Source organism: Hemiscyllium ocellatum, chromosome 3, assembly GCF_020745735.1.
Source record: "Hemiscyllium ocellatum isolate sHemOce1 chromosome 3, sHemOce1.pat.X.cur, whole genome shotgun sequence".
In the NCBI taxonomy this organism is placed as follows: Eukaryota; Metazoa; Chordata; class Chondrichthyes; order Orectolobiformes; family Hemiscylliidae; genus Hemiscyllium; species Hemiscyllium ocellatum.
The window spans coordinates 83,761,421-83,780,638 of NC_083403.1; the positions used below are offsets into that span (position 1 = coordinate 83,761,421).

The following is a 19,218-nucleotide window of genomic DNA, read 5'->3' on the forward strand; positions in this document are numbered from 1 at the left end:
ACAGTCCCAACTTCTTCAATCCATCTTCATAACTGAAGCCCCACATTTTAAATATTTCACTAAATATAGAATTATTAGTTCCATTTCGAATTGATCACGGTTAAGTTATTGAGTGATTGTAGTTTCAAAATCTGCTCATCAGTGTAAAGTAAAATTTTCAACAATAACTTGCATTATACAGTTAATTTACTTCAGAAAAAAGTCCTCCTATGATTCTTCAAAGAGAAGTAATTAAACACTAACTTGATGACAAGCCAAAGAAAAACATTTTGGAGGTTAACAAAAGCTGGTCAAAACAATAAAGCTTGAGGAAGCTTTGAATGATAAGATGGGATTTCAAGAAGCAGAGGGATTTAGAAAAGAAGTAGCAGTATTAGAATTCATGTTGAGACAAAGTTAGAGATAAAATTGTCTTCCTTCTAACATTGGGTTCTAACATTGTTCAAGGCAAGAAGGTACTGGGCACCAGCTGAAGGTCTGTGGACCAAGGGTGAAGAAGGATGCAAAAGATGCTAAAGTCAGCAGAATTGCTGCACACCTCTATGACTCTATGACTGTAATTGATAGTTCAGGGCATTGAGGTCAAATGGGTATAGGGCTGGAAGGGATTAATGAGACCAGGAAGAACAAAATCACAAAGAGCTAATTGGTTTCTTCCAGAACTGCAAGCAAAATTAAGCAAAGGTCAGCAAAAGAAGGAACGTTATGTAAATAGGATTTGAAGTATGATAACATGTGGGAAGGTATTCCCATTTTATCCTTAGAATTATAGCAATCAGTACTTTGTTTTTTATTCCTTCTTCTGGCTAAACAAGTACATCATTTATTCTAAATGTTTACATGGACTCAAACTTTCCAGAATAATATCTTATGTGACCATTGAAGAACATCTGAAGCAATTTGCTCCCTTTGGTTTCTGTTGTCTTCCATGAGATTTAATCATGCATGCAATCAGGATGCTACCATTTCAGTGGAATGAAGCTATGCCACTGGAGACTGTGACTGTTATTCAGCTAATATAATGTAATTATTTACAATGAGAGAAATTGAACTTCAATTACACAGCAGTACTGATGAAATCACATCTGAAATTATGAGCACAGTATTGATCATCTTGTTTAAGGAAGGATGTAAATGTGTTGGAGGCAAGTCACAGAAGAGTGACTAGACTAACACATGGAATGAGTGAGTTTGTTTTAAGAGGAAAGATTGGACAAGCTTGGCTTCTATCTGCTGAAGCTTGGATGTGTAAGAGTTGAATTGATTGAGATATCGAAAATATGTAAAGGGTCTTGATGATAAGTTGAAGGGCCAGTTCAGAGAACAGTCTTACCAGATTTGAAATGTTAAGTTTGTTTCTTTCTCCATAGATGGTGCCAGACCTATTGAGTTTCTTCAGCATTCTCTGAGTTTGTTCCTGCAGAGTCTTGACTGGTTTGAAATAGAATGGATGGGAGAATTTATTTTATGGAAAAATCTAAAAAGGTCTCCTTTTATATATAAAGGATCACTTCATTTAAGGCAAAGATGAAGGGAGATTTTTCTCACAGTGAGCTATGTGTCTTTGGAACTCTCTTCTTCGAAAGGGTGGTGGGAGGAAAATCGTGATTTTTAAAGCAAACATAGATAGACTCTTGACAAGTATTAGGGTGAAAGGGTCTTGGGAGTAGGCTGGTGTTGATCAACCCTAAGTTTAATGAATGGCAGGCAGACTAAAGGAGCCAAGGGGCTGAGTTCTACTCTCCATTTGTTTGATCATATGTAAAGTGTCAGTAAATAAAATTAAAACATTCAGGATAGGAGGAAATAAACAGATGAACCTCGATTATCCAAAGAACATAGTGGTGAGTATTTCCTTCGGTTAATCGAATTCCAGATAATTGAATGCTAGATAACATTGTCTAGCCAAGCATCGGGACTTTGTGATCTTGCCAGATAATCGGATACCTGTATTTGGATAATCAAATACCAGATAATTGAGATTCCTCTATACATGCATGAACTGAGAAGTGATTAAAAGACAAAAAATAGACCGTAGGAATGAACGTTTATTTTTCAAGTTGTTAGACTGCGGCTAATGAGATACTGTAAGGATGCCAGCTTTTCATAATCTGTATCAATGATTTGAGTAACATTTGTAACATTTCTAAGTTTATGGATGATGCAAAACTAGATGGTGTGAAAATTGGGAGGATGCATAGAAGCTTCAAGTGTTTTGGAAGGTTAAGTAAATGAGCAAAATTTGACAGGTGGAGTATATTATAGGGAAATGTGAAGTAATTCACGTTAGTAGAAGAAAACAGAAATATAGAATATTTCTTAAATAATGAGTGGCTGATGAGTTGAACTTCAACTGACCTTTGCTATCCTTGTTCATGAGTTACTGAAAATGAACAAGGAAGGTACTGCAAGCAATTTGGAAGACAAATAGTCCTTTGACCTTTTAGTACAAAGAATTAGCTCTAAGGAATAAAGATGTCTCACTGCAACTATATAGAGTCTTGGTGTGAACCATTCTTGGAGTATTGTATACAGTTTTGGCTCCCTTATGTAAGGAAAGATATAATTGCCAGAAAGAAAGTGCATTGAAAGATCACTAAACAAAAATCTGTGATGGAGAGGTTGTCCTATGAGGAAAGATTACATAGACTGGCCAATATTTTCTTAGGTTTAGAAGTATGAGAGATGATCACATTCACACTTACAAAATTCTTACAAGGATTGTCACATTGAGGCAGGACAGTTCCCCTAGTGGTGGGTGGAGGTGGATTCTGGAATCAGAGGACCCAGTCTCAGAATCACAGGTAGTCCTTTTAGAATTAAAATAAATAGAAATTTCTTCACTCAGAGGGGAGTGGATTTTTAGAATTTTCAGCTCCACAGAGAAGCAAGGAAGCAAGGCTGCAGTTTAAATGGGAAGGCGAGCCCAACAATGTCCTTAAAATTGGACAGATTTCCAGCTTCAAATCACTGCCTCTGCCACCCACAAAGAAGAAAAGGTTAAAATTGATGATGATAGATTTGCTGTAGGGCATTGGTGGGCAAATCACCAATTTTAAATTCGGGACTATCTGGTTTTTGCAGGATGGAAATTGTTAAATTTGTTAAATCTTTAGATGGAGAAATGTATTTTGCCCTCACAGCTGATGGGCTATAGAGGGAGAGACTTTTTTTGAACAGTTTGTTTAACTACCAGCATTTTCAGACTTAGATATTAAATGACACTGCATTTCTTGTGTCTCAAGGCCATTATCTATTACTTTAGTAATTTTCCAGAAGATAAGGCATATTTTGTTCTAGAGAAAACAGAACTCTCATGAAGAGAGCAGTAAAGTTCATAAGTTCATAAAATATAGGAGCAGAATTAGGCCTTTGGCCCATCAAGTCTGCTCCACCATTCGATCATGGCTGATATGATCCTCAAGTAAAAAATGAGGTCTGCAGATGCTGGAGATCACAGCTGCAAATGTGTTGCTGGTCAAAGCACAGCAGGTTAGGCAGCATCTCAGGAATAGAGAATTCGACGTTTCGAGCATAAGCCCTTCCTGATGAAGGGCTTATGCTCGAAACGTCGAATTCTCTATTCCTGAGATGCTGCCTAACCTGCTGTGCTTTGACCAGCAACACATTTGCAGCTGATATGATCCTCAGCCCTATTTTTCTGCCTTCTCCCCATAATCCTTCAACCCATTACCAATTAAAAATCTGCCTAAGTCCTCTTTAAATTTACTCACTGTCCCAGCAGCCACTACACTTGGGAGTAGCAAGTTCCACAGATTCACAACCCTTTAAGAGAAGTAGTTTCTCCGCAACTCTGTTTTAAATTTGCTATCCCTTAACCTAACAGTATGACCACTCATCCCATAATGCCCCACAAGAGGAAGCATCCACTTCATGTCTATGTTATCCAAACCTTTTATCATGTTTAATATCTCAATTTGATCTCCCCTCACTCTTCTAAATTCCAGAGAAGACAGGCTTGAGCTGTGTCAATCTCTCTGAATATGCAAACGTGGCAGTGAACTCAAATAACCCTTATCCAGTAAAACATACTGGAAAGAGTGGCAGATACCAGGAGGAACAGCAGATGCAATCAGGGCAATATCATATAGTAAGCAGCAGCACAGTTTAAAATTTCATGTGCAGACCACAACCACAAAGAAAAAATACAGAAGAAAGGAAAATTTTGAAGACAAGTGAGCTGATCACCTTAAGAACATCACCACTTTAAAAATTACACAGAGTCAGCCAGCAATTGTAACACCATAGTTGACAGAGAAAGATTGCAGCAGTCATGGAAAGAGCAACAGGGCAAGCTGAGCACACCTAAGGCGAACTTGCATCAAGAAGATGGTAAGATGAGTAGGAAAAGGAATGTAAGCTAAGGGAAAGAGAGAAAAGCCAGCCACAGTTTGCAAAAGACAGAGAAAATGCCTAATTTACCCTGGAAGAAGCAGAAATGATATTTTGAATTCAAATTATACTTTGGAAAGGCAGGAGAACCTGGCAGGCAATACAGATATACAGTATTACAAATAAATAGCAATTTAGGATTTGAGAACAGCAAGTCACTACTACACAGCTGAATTCTATTCCATCAAATAGAAATTAAATATTGATTGAAAATTTAATACAGCATTACAGCAGAACAGACTTTAAAAAGACTGGCAAATAAAAAAAATGGTGCCCAGTGGTTCCAAAGACTAAGTTGAATCTAAATCAGCATTTCTGAATGCAAGAATACAAGCTAAAGGAACATCAGATGTCTAAGGTTTGGTTCGACATGGATAGCATTTAGTCAAAATCATGCAGTGTGGTTACTTTTATGACAAAATATATGTGTATGTTCATCCTGGATTCGGTTGCAACTGATTCTCACAGCAAAAATGAGTTCAGCGTTACGTGTTTGCACTTCATAAAGGTTTCACTGTATTGTAATTTCATTAAAATGAGTATCTTTATGACAATGTGCTATGACTTTCAGTCATTTAAAAATTAATTGTGTGAAGTTCTCTCTGTATCAAGTTTGCAAGTTTAAATTTCTCTCTCTGTATTTGTTAGTTTCTAATAATAAAAAATGAAATGTGCAAAGCATGTAGCTAACTTTTTGAGGATATTTCAAGCTTTCAAACTTATTGTACATTTTTCAACATTGCTTACCAGGTTCTAACAATAAATATTTCAAGCTGCAGAATCACATAACTGCAAACATAAAATGTCTGAATAAACAGATTCAAAATGCCAATCTCATTTTTTTTATTTGATGGAAGAAGTTGTAACTGTTTGACAGTCCTCAAAGGGTCAGAAGAATACTGACTCTGCACAGGCAATTAATCTGGTCTGAACACAATCCAAACATTCTGAAATCTAATCGACTACCATGACAGAATCAGATTTTTCTTTGTTGCAAGAATATAACAGCTGATCTGATTAACTGCTTTTTGCTGCACTCTGGGATTTGAATGAATGAAGTGTGAATTGCTGAAGAGAGCTCAGAAGCAGTTGCCAGTCACTAACACTTTCCGCATGTTGGCAGATACAGAGTTGTGGTCTGAAACCTTAACCCTCCAAGGACTATGGTAGGGTGAGGCGCCAAGCTGTCCAAGTGTCTAGTATTTTTTCACCATGTCAAAATATTTATTTTCGTTCTTCATTTGTCTTTGTATAAAGAGACAGTATCCCTATTGTTGAACAACAGAGGTTCTATTTGATAAGAAGCAGAGCTGGACAACCCTCTTTAAAAATAGAACATTTCCAACAAATACTGAGTGGCAAAGCTAATATAATGTTGAATTACAGAGCCAAAAAAGAAGAATATAAGTCAAAGAAAGTCCTAATCAAGTTGTGTGCTGCTCAGACATTCACTTAATAGACCTGAGTAGCTCTGGTCACCAATTCACAGTGGAAACATTCACAATTCTGGATGGACGAAGAGAATTGCCAATGGAGTGGCCACTCATATTATGAGGAAGTACTGGAGTTACATAGGTGTTTTTCAGTCTGGAAAGATATATAAATAGTAACATAGAGCCGGCCAAAACCGCCAAGGAGCCTAGAAACAACAGAGTTGCTGTACTCTAACAAAACTTATTGATAGGCCTTCATTACTTTTTTTGCTCATTTTTAAACACAGGGGACCACCCGGTTGACTGCTGGCAGGTTGCCAGGTGAGAAAAGTGGCAGCAAGATGCTGCAGCTGACGTGGACATTGTAAGGGATATCGCCTGGCCTTGTGACATGGGAAGAGAGACATTAAGGTTTATTTGGGATAGGATAGGGGACTGTGATGACCTTAAATGTAATACTTTTTAGAATACAGATAAGGAAGGACTTCTTCTGCAGAGGACTGATGGATCTACGGGATTGTCTGCTGCAAAGGCCTATGTAGGGCGGGTTATCGGGTATACTTAGGAGGGGGACTATGGAGGGCGGGTTATCGGGTATACTTAGGAGGGGGACTCCTCTCCTCTCCTCTGGTGTCCTTCAATGATAAAGTTTCTATGCCACCCTACATTGCTAGATTTTGATATAAAAGGCAGTCTTTGAGAATACTGAAGAGCCTGGACACTGACTTCATCCTTGGCTTTCTGATCTGAAGATACATTGTCAATGTTTTGACTGGTGTCCTGATGTTCCATCACACTATTGTTACCTCAGTGCCTTCTTCCATGTTAGGTTTCCCTTAATTGGATTTTATTCCTCCTCAGGTGTTGCTCCATCAGATGGCCAGGTTTCATAAGCCTTCTCTCTCTTGTTTGTCCTAAGCATGTATTGCCTAAGGTTAATTGCCCTGGCAAAGGCAGTGGTCAGTTGCCTTCTCTTGAACTGCTGCAATCTTTCCAGCTAGGGGTGCACACTGGATTGTTACGAAGGAAGTTCCAGGAATTTGAGCCAGTGAAGGAATAGCGATATTGTTCAAAGTCAGGGTGGTGTGTGGCTTCAAGGGGAACTTGCATATGGTGGTAGTGTCCATGTCCTTTTTAGTAGTAGAAGTCGCGGTTTAATAAGATGCTGTCTGAGGAGTCTTGATGAGTTTTTGCAGTTCCATCCTGCAAATAGTATTGCGCAATGGTTGTGAAGGGAGGAAATGTCGAAGGAGATGGATTGAATGCCAGTCAAGTGTGCTCTTTTGTTCTGCAAGGTGTCAATCTGAGTGTTGCTGGAACTGTACCCATCCAGGCAGATGGACTACATTCTGTCACACCATCCAGCTTGTGCCTCATAGATAATGGACAGGAGAGATCCAGTTAACTTTCCGTTCCATCGTGATCTTAGGATGTTGGTTGTGGGAGATTCAGTAATGATGATGTCAGTAAACATCAAGGGCAGTGGCTAAATTCTCTCATGTTGAAGATTGTCATGGCCTGACATTTGTGTTATGACATGAGGTAAAACCCCCCTGCTCAATTTAAAACCAACAACAGAGAAAAGATTTATCCCATTGCAGTAATCTGTAAAAATTCAAGTGGCCAAGAACTATTTAAAGTAAAAATTAACAACTTTATTTCTCAAAGTATAACCGAGAATAATTAACTAACAACTATTTACAACTCTTTCGTCAAACCTATCTTTTACTTTCCCTTCTATAATACTGGTCCGATTAAAAAAAACTCCCAGTTAAGGTTTGCAGAAAAGTCCAAATTTTAAAACTAGACAGCGGTCGAATCTTCTTTTTATCTTCATCAGTAGATTGGCTCCCCAGGTCAGTGTTGAGATTCTTCTCTATGCAAATTCCTTCTCTCAATGAATACCTCTCAGAGTCTGACTAGCAGTCTACAGCTGTTGGTCTGGTGGCAGTTCTCCTCTCAACTGTTAAATTTTCTCCAGTCATATACCCAAAAGCATCAGATTGTGTCATTGACTTTTAAGATTGTCAATATACTTGATCCAAACTTAATTGGAATTTGGTATTTTTTTGGGGTATAATTTAAACTGATTGGCCGAATTTGAATCTGTTTTGTCGTTTCCAGGCAACTAACTACCCCAGTAGCTGGAGCACATATTACATTGTCCTACTGAGAACACTTGGTGCTGTCACTGATAGCTAATACTCTCTTAAATGTACAGTACACCCACATCTTCATAACACCTGTTTGGTGTGAATGTAACTTGCCACTAATCACCCCAAGCTTGGATATTGTCCAGATCTTACTGCACGTGGACTCAAGACTGCTTCAATATCTCATGTGTTCTAGATGGTGCTAAATATTGGACAATTGTCAGGCTACATCCCATTTCAGATTTTATGACTGAGAGAAGGCCACTAATAAATCATCTGAAGATGGGTAGGCTGAGAACATTTTCGTGAGGAACTCCTGCGGTGATATCCGCGTGCTGAGAGAACTTAGCTCCAAAAAACTACAAATATATATCTCTCTATATCTTTGTGGGGCCTTTCTTGCCATTTTTAGATTTGCTTGAAGAATTAAATCTGTGTAACCTTTATCACCGACTATTGGCATCTTAACATTTAATTGAGCTGGTTCAATAACTGCTTAATCTACGAAGTATAGCTGCATCCTTTGATCAAAATTTTAGAACTCCATGATAAATCCATGGCTTTCTAGTTCACAATAGGAGTTTTGGTGCCATATGTCCATTGTCCTTTTGTCTTTTCAATTTATATTTAACTTTGTGTACTCATTCTGTGCTTTCTGCTGCTTTAGTATTCTTTTTTTATTATTGGCCTAAAACTCGTTTTAGTGTTTTTCTTATCGGTTCTGCACTGTTCCTAATGCAGTCCACTTTGTTGAATTTAGGCTGGCCTTTTCTTACTTTATTAAGAGGCAGACTCCTGAGGGGCATTCAAATTCGATATGGCCTTCAGATAGGATAGGTTTGATTCAGATAGCTGCTTGGACAAACCTGGCCGAATTGGAGATTATACACAGTTTATAAAGAAAGCTTATTTTGTTTTGTGGTCTGAACTTTAGAAACTTCCGGTTTGTTGCTGTATTTTGCTTGCTGTTGCCCCTTGGCTTTTGAGGCTTTTTTTTTTGTTTTTGTTGAAGAAAATCCTAGCTGCATCCCATATATTGAAAAACGTGTGTTATTTAAATATAATACAAACTGTGTATGTGAAATCTGTTTGCTTGAGTTTCTATGTTTATTTACAGTAATCCTAATACATACATATTTACAGCACAGTGTAAATTCCAGGCACAATCTATAAGCATAGAGTGGTACAGAGCAGAAAGCTCTAGTCATGTCATAGCACCTGGATACTTGGGTCATTTATATGTTGATTTCCTAAATGGATATCACTTCAAAGGTGGTAACACAACAAGTAAACAAACTATATTTACACACTTGAATGTTTGCTCTCGGCTATTGGTGTTGTTAAAGTAGAAGGTGCACTGGATTTAAAATCCGGCCCACCAGATATAAAATTCTCATTTCTCCATTGGCCTTTTTTTTGAAACCAATTCCTAATTGCTATGCTGTATCTTCTTACTGCAAATGTCTCATCAACTATTCAGTACTTTCTAGGTCTCATACAGTACTATTCATATGCAAACATATTTTCTTGTAAGGATCCTTCCATATCTGTCACAAATTCACCTGCACCTCCACACACATCATTTACTGCATCCGCTGCACCTGATGTGGCCTCCTATACATTGAAGAGACAGGCCGCGTACTTGCGGAATGTTTCAGAGAACACCTCTGGGACACCCGCACCAACCAACCCAACCACCCCGTGACTGAACACTTTAACTCCCCCTCCCACTCCGCCAAGGACATGCAGGTCCTTAGCCTCCTCCATCGCCAGACCATGGCAACATGACGCCTGGAGGAAGAGCACCTGATCTTCCGCCTAGGAACCCTCCAACCACAAGGGATAAATGCAGATTTCTCCAGCTTACTCATTTCCCCTCCCTCCACCTTATCTCAGTCCCAACCCTCGGACTCAGCACCGCCTTCTTGACCTGCATTCTTCTTCCCGACCTCTCCATCCCCACCCTCTCTCTGGCCTATCAGCCTCACCTTAACCTCCTTCCACCTATCGCATTCCCAACACCCCTCCCCCAAGTCCCTCCTCCCTACCTTTTATCTTAGCCTGCTTGGCACACCCTTCTCATTCCTGAAGAAGTGCTTATGCCCGAAACATCGATTCTCCTGCTCCTTTGATGCTGCCTGACCTGCTGCACTTTTTCAGCAAAAATTTTTCAGCATATTTTCTTGTAAGCGAAGTTAAAATAAAGAGAACGCATTGTACCATATGAAGCAGTCTCTGGCATACATTTAGTAGCAGGAATAGAAAATTGGGCAGGGAACCATGATGCTGCCTCCCAAAATGTTATTATCTCATCTGGGACTTTCAACCATAAGTGGCAGAGGCATGTAAAAGTTAGGATATATACTTTTTTTTATGGAGCATGATAGTAAAGCTGTGTTTTGGAAAAACTATGGCTGAGATGATTTTAAAAACGCTCATCTTTCCAGTGCAATCAATTGCAGAAAAACTAATTGCATTGATCATAGTGAGTGTTTTGAAAACTGCAAGCTAAAATACATTCTTCTCGGTAAACCCTGAATGTGCCAACAACATTATATTGTAGCAGATGCATAAGACTTGATTAGATTTTCCAACCTTCTCATTGTTCTGATTACTTTGGGAATTGAAGATTTATCTCCTGGACACCGGACAAAGCAACCCTGGAGATAAATTACAGTGGTATTAAAATATGGGTATTTTAATTTTTTTTGAAAACTTGTTTTTAACGGTTATGAAAATATTGGAAACGGGAAACATATGGCTGTTTGATGAGAAGGGGAGGTTGACAGCAGGAAGTAATGTCTCATACAGTGCGTTAGTAGAGTCAGAGTTATACAGCACAAAAACAGAATCTTTGGTCCAAATAGTCCATGCTGAACATAATCCCAAACTAAACCATACACACTTGCCTACTCCTGGCCCACCTCCTTCCATCTTTCCTATTCATGTATTCATCCAAATGTTTTTAAACACTGTAATTGTACCTACATTCACCATTTCCTCAGGAAGTTCATTCTACATGCCAACTACCCTCTATATAAAAAGTTTGCCCCATGTCTTTTTCGAAACACTCTCGTCTTACCTTAAAAATGTGTCCCCTCGTCTTGGATTCCCCCATCCTAAGGAAAAGACAACTACTGTTAACTCTATGTACACATCTCATTATTTTATAAATTTCTATTACGTCAGCTCTTAACCTCCTATGCTTGTGTAAAAAGTCCCAGCCTTTCTTTATAACTGAAGCATTCTATACCCTCCAACATCCTAATAAATCTCATCTGAAGAATCTTCTGGAAAACATTCAATCAAATTGAGCAACCTTAGCTACCATCTTCCTCCCATGAAATGTGAAGGTCTAATATTTAATTTCACTTCTTGAACAGTAAACTGGTGGAGCTCATTGAGTACCCATTACATAACTGCCAACTCCAATTCCCATTAATTTCAACAATGTTGAAAATAGGTCAACCTCTTTAAAGAGTAGTCAGTTGATCAACCAAGCAAAGAAGGTGAAATTTACCGCTGAGATTTCCAAAGGAGACAGAAATCCTGGCTGGAGTCTGACAGAGAGAGAAAAAAAATCAAATTAGCTTGACCCTAGAAAATAAAGCACGGTCAGGAGCACTGTCATGCCAAATTTGTGCCAGGATTCTATTGGAGCAGAAAATCCCAGCTGAAATGTTTGCTATTCCATTGTGTGCAGGTGATGATTGGCAATTTGGTCACAATCCATGTTCATAGTAAAGTACATAAAATTGTTGTATATAATGGATTTTTCAAAATCTATAAATAAAAAGACAGTAAAACAAAGGAATAAAATGCTGATAGATGAAACACTAAAGTTACAAGAATGTTGGTTTAGTCAGTTTCCATGAAGAAAAATAACAACTGACAAATTGGAGAACTATGTTGCAATTTTTCATGTAATTTTGTACTTTCACTTCAGTTACTGAGAAATTTGCTTTGTGATTTATATCAGTCCACAGCTCTATAAAATCCTCATGCCATCAGAGAAATGTAATGTTTCATTTTCAAGGTATAGAAAAACATTGTTTACTTAGAGATTCTTTTAAAGGTTCACTTCAGAAGAATGGCTCGAAGCATTCCTTTTCATATTAATTTTTACATATTTGCAAATGTTGGTTTTAAGCCTTCCTTTGCACCCTAACGATTTACCAAATAATTTATCTTTGCATCACAACTTTGTTCATACTCAGTAGTCTAATACTCTGGTAAAGCAGTTTTCCAGAGCCAGAATATTATGCCCTCCTAGGTGACCCTCCCCAGGATTTGTCTGAAGTGCATCTCTCTTTCATGCAATTCCAATTAAGATTTCTTTTGGATCCATGGTAGCATTTATCATACAATCATACAGCACAGAAAGAGGCCGTTCAGTCTATTGGTCCAGGCCACCACCTCAGTAGTCACACATCTGTACTAACAAGTTTTCCATTTTTAAGATTACAGAAGCATAGAAAATACAGGAGGCCATTCATCATTTCTGAGTTGACCAAAAAAACCAGTCTAATCCCACCTTTCAGTTATTCATCTGTAACCTTGCAGGTTTTAAAATATATTGAGGGTCTATTCATAGAACATGGCTTCTGTGAATCACACTTTGGATAAAAAAAATCCTCAACTGCCCTTTAATCCAATTACCAATGGCAGCAATTCACATCTATGCACGTGATTATTGACCTCTGTACAAGGGAAATAATCCATTTTATGAACGCCATCTAACCCCATCATATCATAGAATCCCTACAGTTTGGAAGTGGCCATTCGGCCCTGAGAGTCCGCAGCAATCCTCCAAAAAGCAGACTCAGACCCCGAACACCTCCCTCCACTCCGCTATGACCACAAACCTGCATTTTCCATGGCCAATCCACCTAACCTACAGATCTTGGGACTGTGGGAGGAAATCTAGATGTGCAAACTGCACACAGTCACCTGAAGCTGGAATCAAAGCATACATCTACGTAAGTGACAATCTTAAATTAATTCTCCCTTCAGTTTCCTAGTTTCAAAGAAAGCAACTCCAACCTTCGCCTTATCGGTAAAATTCTCCTTTACTGGGAATAATTTTGGAATAGGTTGTTCTGTTCTACCTAATATGGCAATGCATATATTATCTCCATTAAACCTAAGAAACTGAGTGTGGATACTGAGCTACCAAAGAATCCAACATTTTTTATACTTGTTACAAACATGAACTGACTGAAAGACAAGCGTTTACGACACCGGTCACTGTGAACAACTGCACATGCGCACGCCTTCGGGACTGATTGAGTCGTGGAACGGTGCATGCGTCATCACGTCGACATCATGTTACGTCATATCTACGTGCGTTGCCGCACGTGCAGACAGTGAGAAGGATCGAGGGCCTGTATCTCAATGTGGGCGGGGTTAACAAGAAGAGCCCTTCCCCCTCCCGCTTGCATTTTGCATTTCCTCACCGGCTCTCTTAGTCACCACAACTGCCTCTCTCCTGGATCCCAGTTTCTCTCCATGTTCGATTTTCCACCTGCCGCTACGTCCCTTTGAAATCTGCGCATGTGCAAATTAAAGTGGTGACCGGCGTACATGCGTTGGTGCCCGGAAACGCACACTTTCTTAAGGCACATGGCTTACAACAGAGGGGCATATTTTCAGTAGAGATTCGAATCAAGATGGAGAATGAGATATTTAGACCCTCTGCTGACATGGTACAACAGTGAGTATATCGGAAACATGTAAAGGTGTACAGATTATGAGACATAAGGAAACACTTCGAGGAGAAAGTGAGGTCTGCAGATGCTGGAGATCAGAGCTGAAAATGTGTTGCTGGAAAAGCGCAGCAGGTCAGGCAGCATCCAAGGAACAGGAAATTCGACTTTTCGGGTATGAAGGGCTCATGCCCGAAACGTCGATTCTCCTGTTCCTTGGATGCTGCCTGACCTGCTGCGCTTTTCCAGCAACACATTTTCAGATAAGGAAACACTTGCTCTGTATGCATTCTGGTGATCACATTCTTTCTGTGATAAAGTGAACAAACTTTCATGCAACTTGTAATTATGACCTTATAGTGATTTATACAGTTCCAGCATGACCTCCTGTTCTCATGCTCTGTTAGCCAATAAAGGAACCCACATGCTTTTCTACACTAACTTCATATTCCTTCAAGAATCAGTGGGTATACACACAAATATCTCTGTATTCCCTTGCTGTCAAATGACCTCATATTTCTTACCTTGTTTGTCCACCCAATTGCATTACTATACCTCACATTTTTCTGAATTGGAAATGGATCAATCAACTCAGTCCCAGAAATTCCTCAGGGTACTGCCCAACTGTCAAACGTCTTCAACGAGTTTGTTAATTACCTTACCTTCAAAACCACAGAAATGGGGATGTCGGTGATGACTTTACGGTCCATTTATAATTCCTTCAATAATTAAACAGTCTGTGCCCAAATACAGCAACATTTCACTTTTGCTGTTAAGCAAATAGGCTAATTCACACAAATGTAAAACCATAACCATCTCCAGCAAGATATCTCATCACCATTGCCTGACATTCAATGGTATTACTGCAATCAAATTTCCCATTTTCAACATTCTTAAGGTTGCTATTGATCAGAAATCTAACTGGACTGGCTACATAAATATTGTGGATACTGGAGCAGAATAGAAGCTGACTTTTTATGACAAGTAATTCACCTCTCTCACCAAAACCTATCCATCACTTACAAGGTACAAATCAGGAATGTAAAACATATTCTCCAGTTTCTTAGATGAATGCCATTTTCTGTGTGAAGTGTTGTACTAAGTAGAAAACAAGGTGGAGAAACAGTACTATATCTAAATGGGCCTGTTTTGAATGTGGTACAAGAACAAAGGTGCCTGGGGGTGTGCATATTCAAAAATCTCTGGAATTGCAGAGGCAAATTAATAAGGCAATTAAGAAATTGCATGAGATACCCTTCTTTGTAAATAGGGTAGTGAATGCAAAAAAGATGAAGGGCTCTTGTGGTGCATTTGTAGTGTCTCTAGCTCTAGGCCAGGACAACAAGGCTCAAGTCCCACCTGTTCTGAGTTATAGAGTAACATCTCTGAATGGTTTATCCAAAAAGATATCATGCTAAAAAGATTAAATCATATCATACCCTTACAAAATGGTGGTTAGTCTTTAGCTGGAGACTTGTGTGCAATGCTCAGCACTATGATTATTTCTTGAAATCTGAGTGTTGCTGCCAAGATTAGCATTTATTGCTCATCCCTAATTGTCTTGGAGAGGGAGGTGAGTTGCCTTCTCAAACCACTGCGATTTACTTGAAACATGAATGTACCCACAGTGATGTTCCAGGAGCAATTCCATGATTTTGACCCAGCAGCAGTGAAGAAAGGCAAGTATGGTTCCAAGTCAGTTTTGGGTGTGACTTGCAGGGGAATTTACAGGGGTGGCATTTGTATACACCTACTGTCCTTGTCCTTTTAGTTAGCAAGGTCAGCATTTCACAAGTGCTGTTGCATCCTGAAGATGTTACACATTGCAGGAAGGATAGCCAAGTTCTAGAGAAGGTACAGAGTATATTTACCAAGGCAATATAAGAGATGACAGCATCTAGCCGGAACTCTATCAACATACACAGAGGTAGACCCCATCTATCACCCCCTGAGAAAAGGAACAGGAAGTGACTTCACCACAGGAAATAACATCACCACAGGAAATGACATTACAACCCAAAGAAACCCAAACATATAAATAGGAAACAGGAATTTTCAGCATTGCTTCATCTAAGGTCCACTGAAGATGTTACCTAGTAAGGTAACGAAACGTCTGGAAATTAATCTTTCAGCTCAGCAAGAAAACCTACATCCATGACAGTATTCGGTTATGTAGAGATTTTGGAGAATATTCAGCTTCCTCATTTAAGTGTCTGAGTCATCAAGTGAATTATAGTATAAGAGACTGATACTGATACTTATGGAGTTAGTACTTAAGTGTCTTTGTATTCCTTGCTTTGTTCACCCCAAATGCATTATCTCACACTTCTGTGGATTGGAACTCAGTCAACTTAGTCCAAGGATTCCTGAAAAAGGTTAAGTACAAACCTAAGAGTGGCATTCAAACTTGTTCAGTGTTTTATTGAGTAAATAGGACAAATAGTTCACATTAGCATCTTTTCTGAAATTAAAGACTTGAAATAATTAAATATAGAACTAAAAAGGAAATTACAAGAAATTTCTTCACATGGAGTGTTAAGATCACGAATGCACTATTTGAAAGAATGCTGGGATTAGATTCCATAAAAACCTTTCAAAAGCAATTGAACAGTATGTTTGAAAGGAGAAATTTGTGGAGTTAGGGGGAAACCATTGTGTGGAACTAACTGTGGAGAGTTCTTGCTAAGAGACAGACTGAGAGTGATATGCCAAATGGTCACCTTCAGTGCTGCAAGGTTCTATGTGTGAATTTTTCCAACCCTTTGAAGCTAGGATGGAAGGTCAGAGGGCCAGCGATATGATGGAAAAAAATCAGATTAGGAGCCCAAAATCTTTCCACTATAATATATTGTCAGTTCAGGAACAATACAGTATGGCTGCTCAGAAGTGAAGCAGTTAATTGACTAAGTGGGGACCATTTCTTGCCCTGCTCTTCCTTAAGCATTTTGCCCACAGTGAAGAGCCACTGCCTCGTGGGGAAATTACCCGGTAATTTTCTGAGGTCTCCTTCTCAATGGATAATTCTTGTGAATGGAACCTCAACCCTGGCTACTTCTTGTGGTGGTAATGTGAATGCTATGATATGTGTTCTTTGATGGACTGACAGCTTTTGGGGTGAGCACCAGTCCTCTCAATGAGATAGTAGCTCGAGTGGAGGCATTTAAATGGCTATTGTAGGAAAAATCAAATATCATGGTCCTAATATCTACTGGAGCAGGATCAACTCCTGCTTTTTTCTCTGGCATTAGTATGTTACACCCAATGGCAAAATCCAGACCTATTTGATTGTGTCTATTAGAATTCTTTATTGGATAAAACTGCACCAAATATACAATGCCTGACTTACCGAGTGTTTCCACGATTCCTTAGTTTTATATCAAAGGAATAAGATTATAAGAATGGAAGGATAATTCCATAATCATATGCTGAAAGCCAACAGCCAAGCATTCAAAATGCTTATGTTAAAAAATTGGCCCTGTTGCTATACACTCAGTCCTTGTTATCCATTGATTTGCTACCCATGGATCCACAAACGCCTTATTTTTTCCATTTGGGTGGATCATGAGGCTGATTGTAATTCTATCTCTGCCCATTATAACCTATTGCAAGTTCTACCCAGTGGCAATGCAGAATTATACCTTGTGCCTTGGAACTTGTCTCCATTTTAACAAAGGTCACAGAAATTGTGAATACAGGATTGTATCTCCATAAGTATTTGGCTATCATACTATGATTCGCTTGATATCTCAGACATCTAAATCAGGATCATAATAACACTTCAAGGAGATTTTTTCAGTAACAACCGGAAAATATTAGTCCATAAGAACCAGAGCAAACCTGAATTCTATAGCTATAGCTACACATCTTTTACAGTATCTTAAAATGATCAAAAATAGATGAAACATTCATAGAAAATGCCATTTTATTGAGAATGAAATTCAAACTTAAATCAATGTTACAATCATGACAATATGTCAGACAAGGAATTTTGCGTTTTAGTGACAAAAAAATCATTATCTTAGCATTATTCCCTTTTAAGACGTAGCAAAGTGATTCATAATCAATTATGGCAATGGCTTGAAACACAATGCATTTGTACAGTATATTCAGTGCAAAGCAATTATTGAGTAACAGCAATAAAAAGCTTGTATTTATACAAAAAGTAAAAATCAAAAATCACAGAATAAAAAGGTAGATGTGTAAGTATACCTTTGAAATTAAAACTGCAGAATGTTGTCTGTTTTACATACATAAAAAATGAATAGATTAAAATGTATGTTTTTTTCATGGAGCTCAACTATCTGTGATAATTACATTAGAAAGCTAGGATTTCCATTTCTTGCCTACAAATAAAGAGTACAAAATATGAACTGTATTGTAAACTGCTGAAATTATGATAAAAGAAGCCTTTTTGTGTTTGTAAAGAGAATTCAGCTTTGAAAATAATGTGTATCAAATTAGGGATGGATGAAACTTGCCTAGATCCTACTCAATATTTATCAGTGAAAAAATTACTGATCTTGTTCATTGTACTTCATAATTCCTGTCACAGGATAAAGGGTGTTTTCCACTATTGCAATTTTGAGAGTATTACTTTCATAATGCTAAACAGTCATGTGCATGTTTTAACGCTGCAGTGAAGAGAAGAAAATACAAATGTTTTAGCAGTAAATGGAAAAAGCTTATTTGCTACCAGTATTAGCATGTTACATCAGCAGAATGACTGTCAGCTAAAAAAAACTCGAAGTTTTATGTATTCCTTTTGACAAAATTGCATTCATCAATTATTAACATAAGCTATGTTCAGCGAAAATTTTGATTTACAACTAGAATCAGTGCTGCTGCTTCCTTAGCAAAAATCTTATTAACCAAATTCTAAAGCAGAGCAAATTCTCGTGAACTGCACAAAATTAGACCTGGTTTTAAAGTATAAATCTGATTTTCACTGCTTTTTGATTTGCATCAGACAGAGTTCACACCTGCACAGTATTCAATGATTTACTTTGCCACAAAACATTAGGATATTGTGTTGAATGATAAAATTATTATCAATAATCAGAGAAAGGAAAATGGAAAAATAACAGCTCCCATATTTAGCACTATCCCAAGGATCTCTGCAGAATCATGTCTCATCAATGAAGGAATCAGTTTATTATTGACAAACAGTCTGGGCCATATCTAAATTTAACATTTCAGACATAAGCATGCACTTTTGGTTGCGATTACAGACTGCAATTAGAGTGATGGAAAGTTGAATTCCTTTTTGCTGGGATATAATACCTCAGATTATTTACTACCACGAAATTAAGAAATCTCAGAGTACTGTAAAGTCTATTAATGCGCATCCCCATTAACAACAGATTTATTAGTAAAACATCTAAGGCATCATGTAAAAAATGAGGTCTGCAGATGCTGGAGATCACAGCTGCAAATGTGTTGCTGGTCAAAGCACAGCAGGTTAGGCAGCATCTCAGGAATAGAGAATTCTCTATTCCTGAGATGCTGCCTAACCTG

At 38.3% G+C, this 19,218-nt stretch overlaps 1 long non-coding RNA gene across 1 annotated transcript in view; it reads right to left on the reverse strand.

Annotated features, from left to right (window-relative positions):
- Positions 1-11,550, reverse strand: part of LOC132833305 (uncharacterized) — a 28,111-nt gene extending 16,561 nt beyond the window's left edge. The window contains exons 1-2 of the long non-coding RNA XR_009647071.1: positions 11,520-11,550; positions 11,082-11,118 (exon numbers count right to left, since the gene is read on the reverse strand). This is a non-coding gene — a long non-coding RNA (uncharacterized LOC132833305). The remainder of the gene's footprint in view (positions 1-11,081; positions 11,119-11,519) is intronic.
- Positions 11,551-19,218: the final 7,668 nt, after the last annotated feature.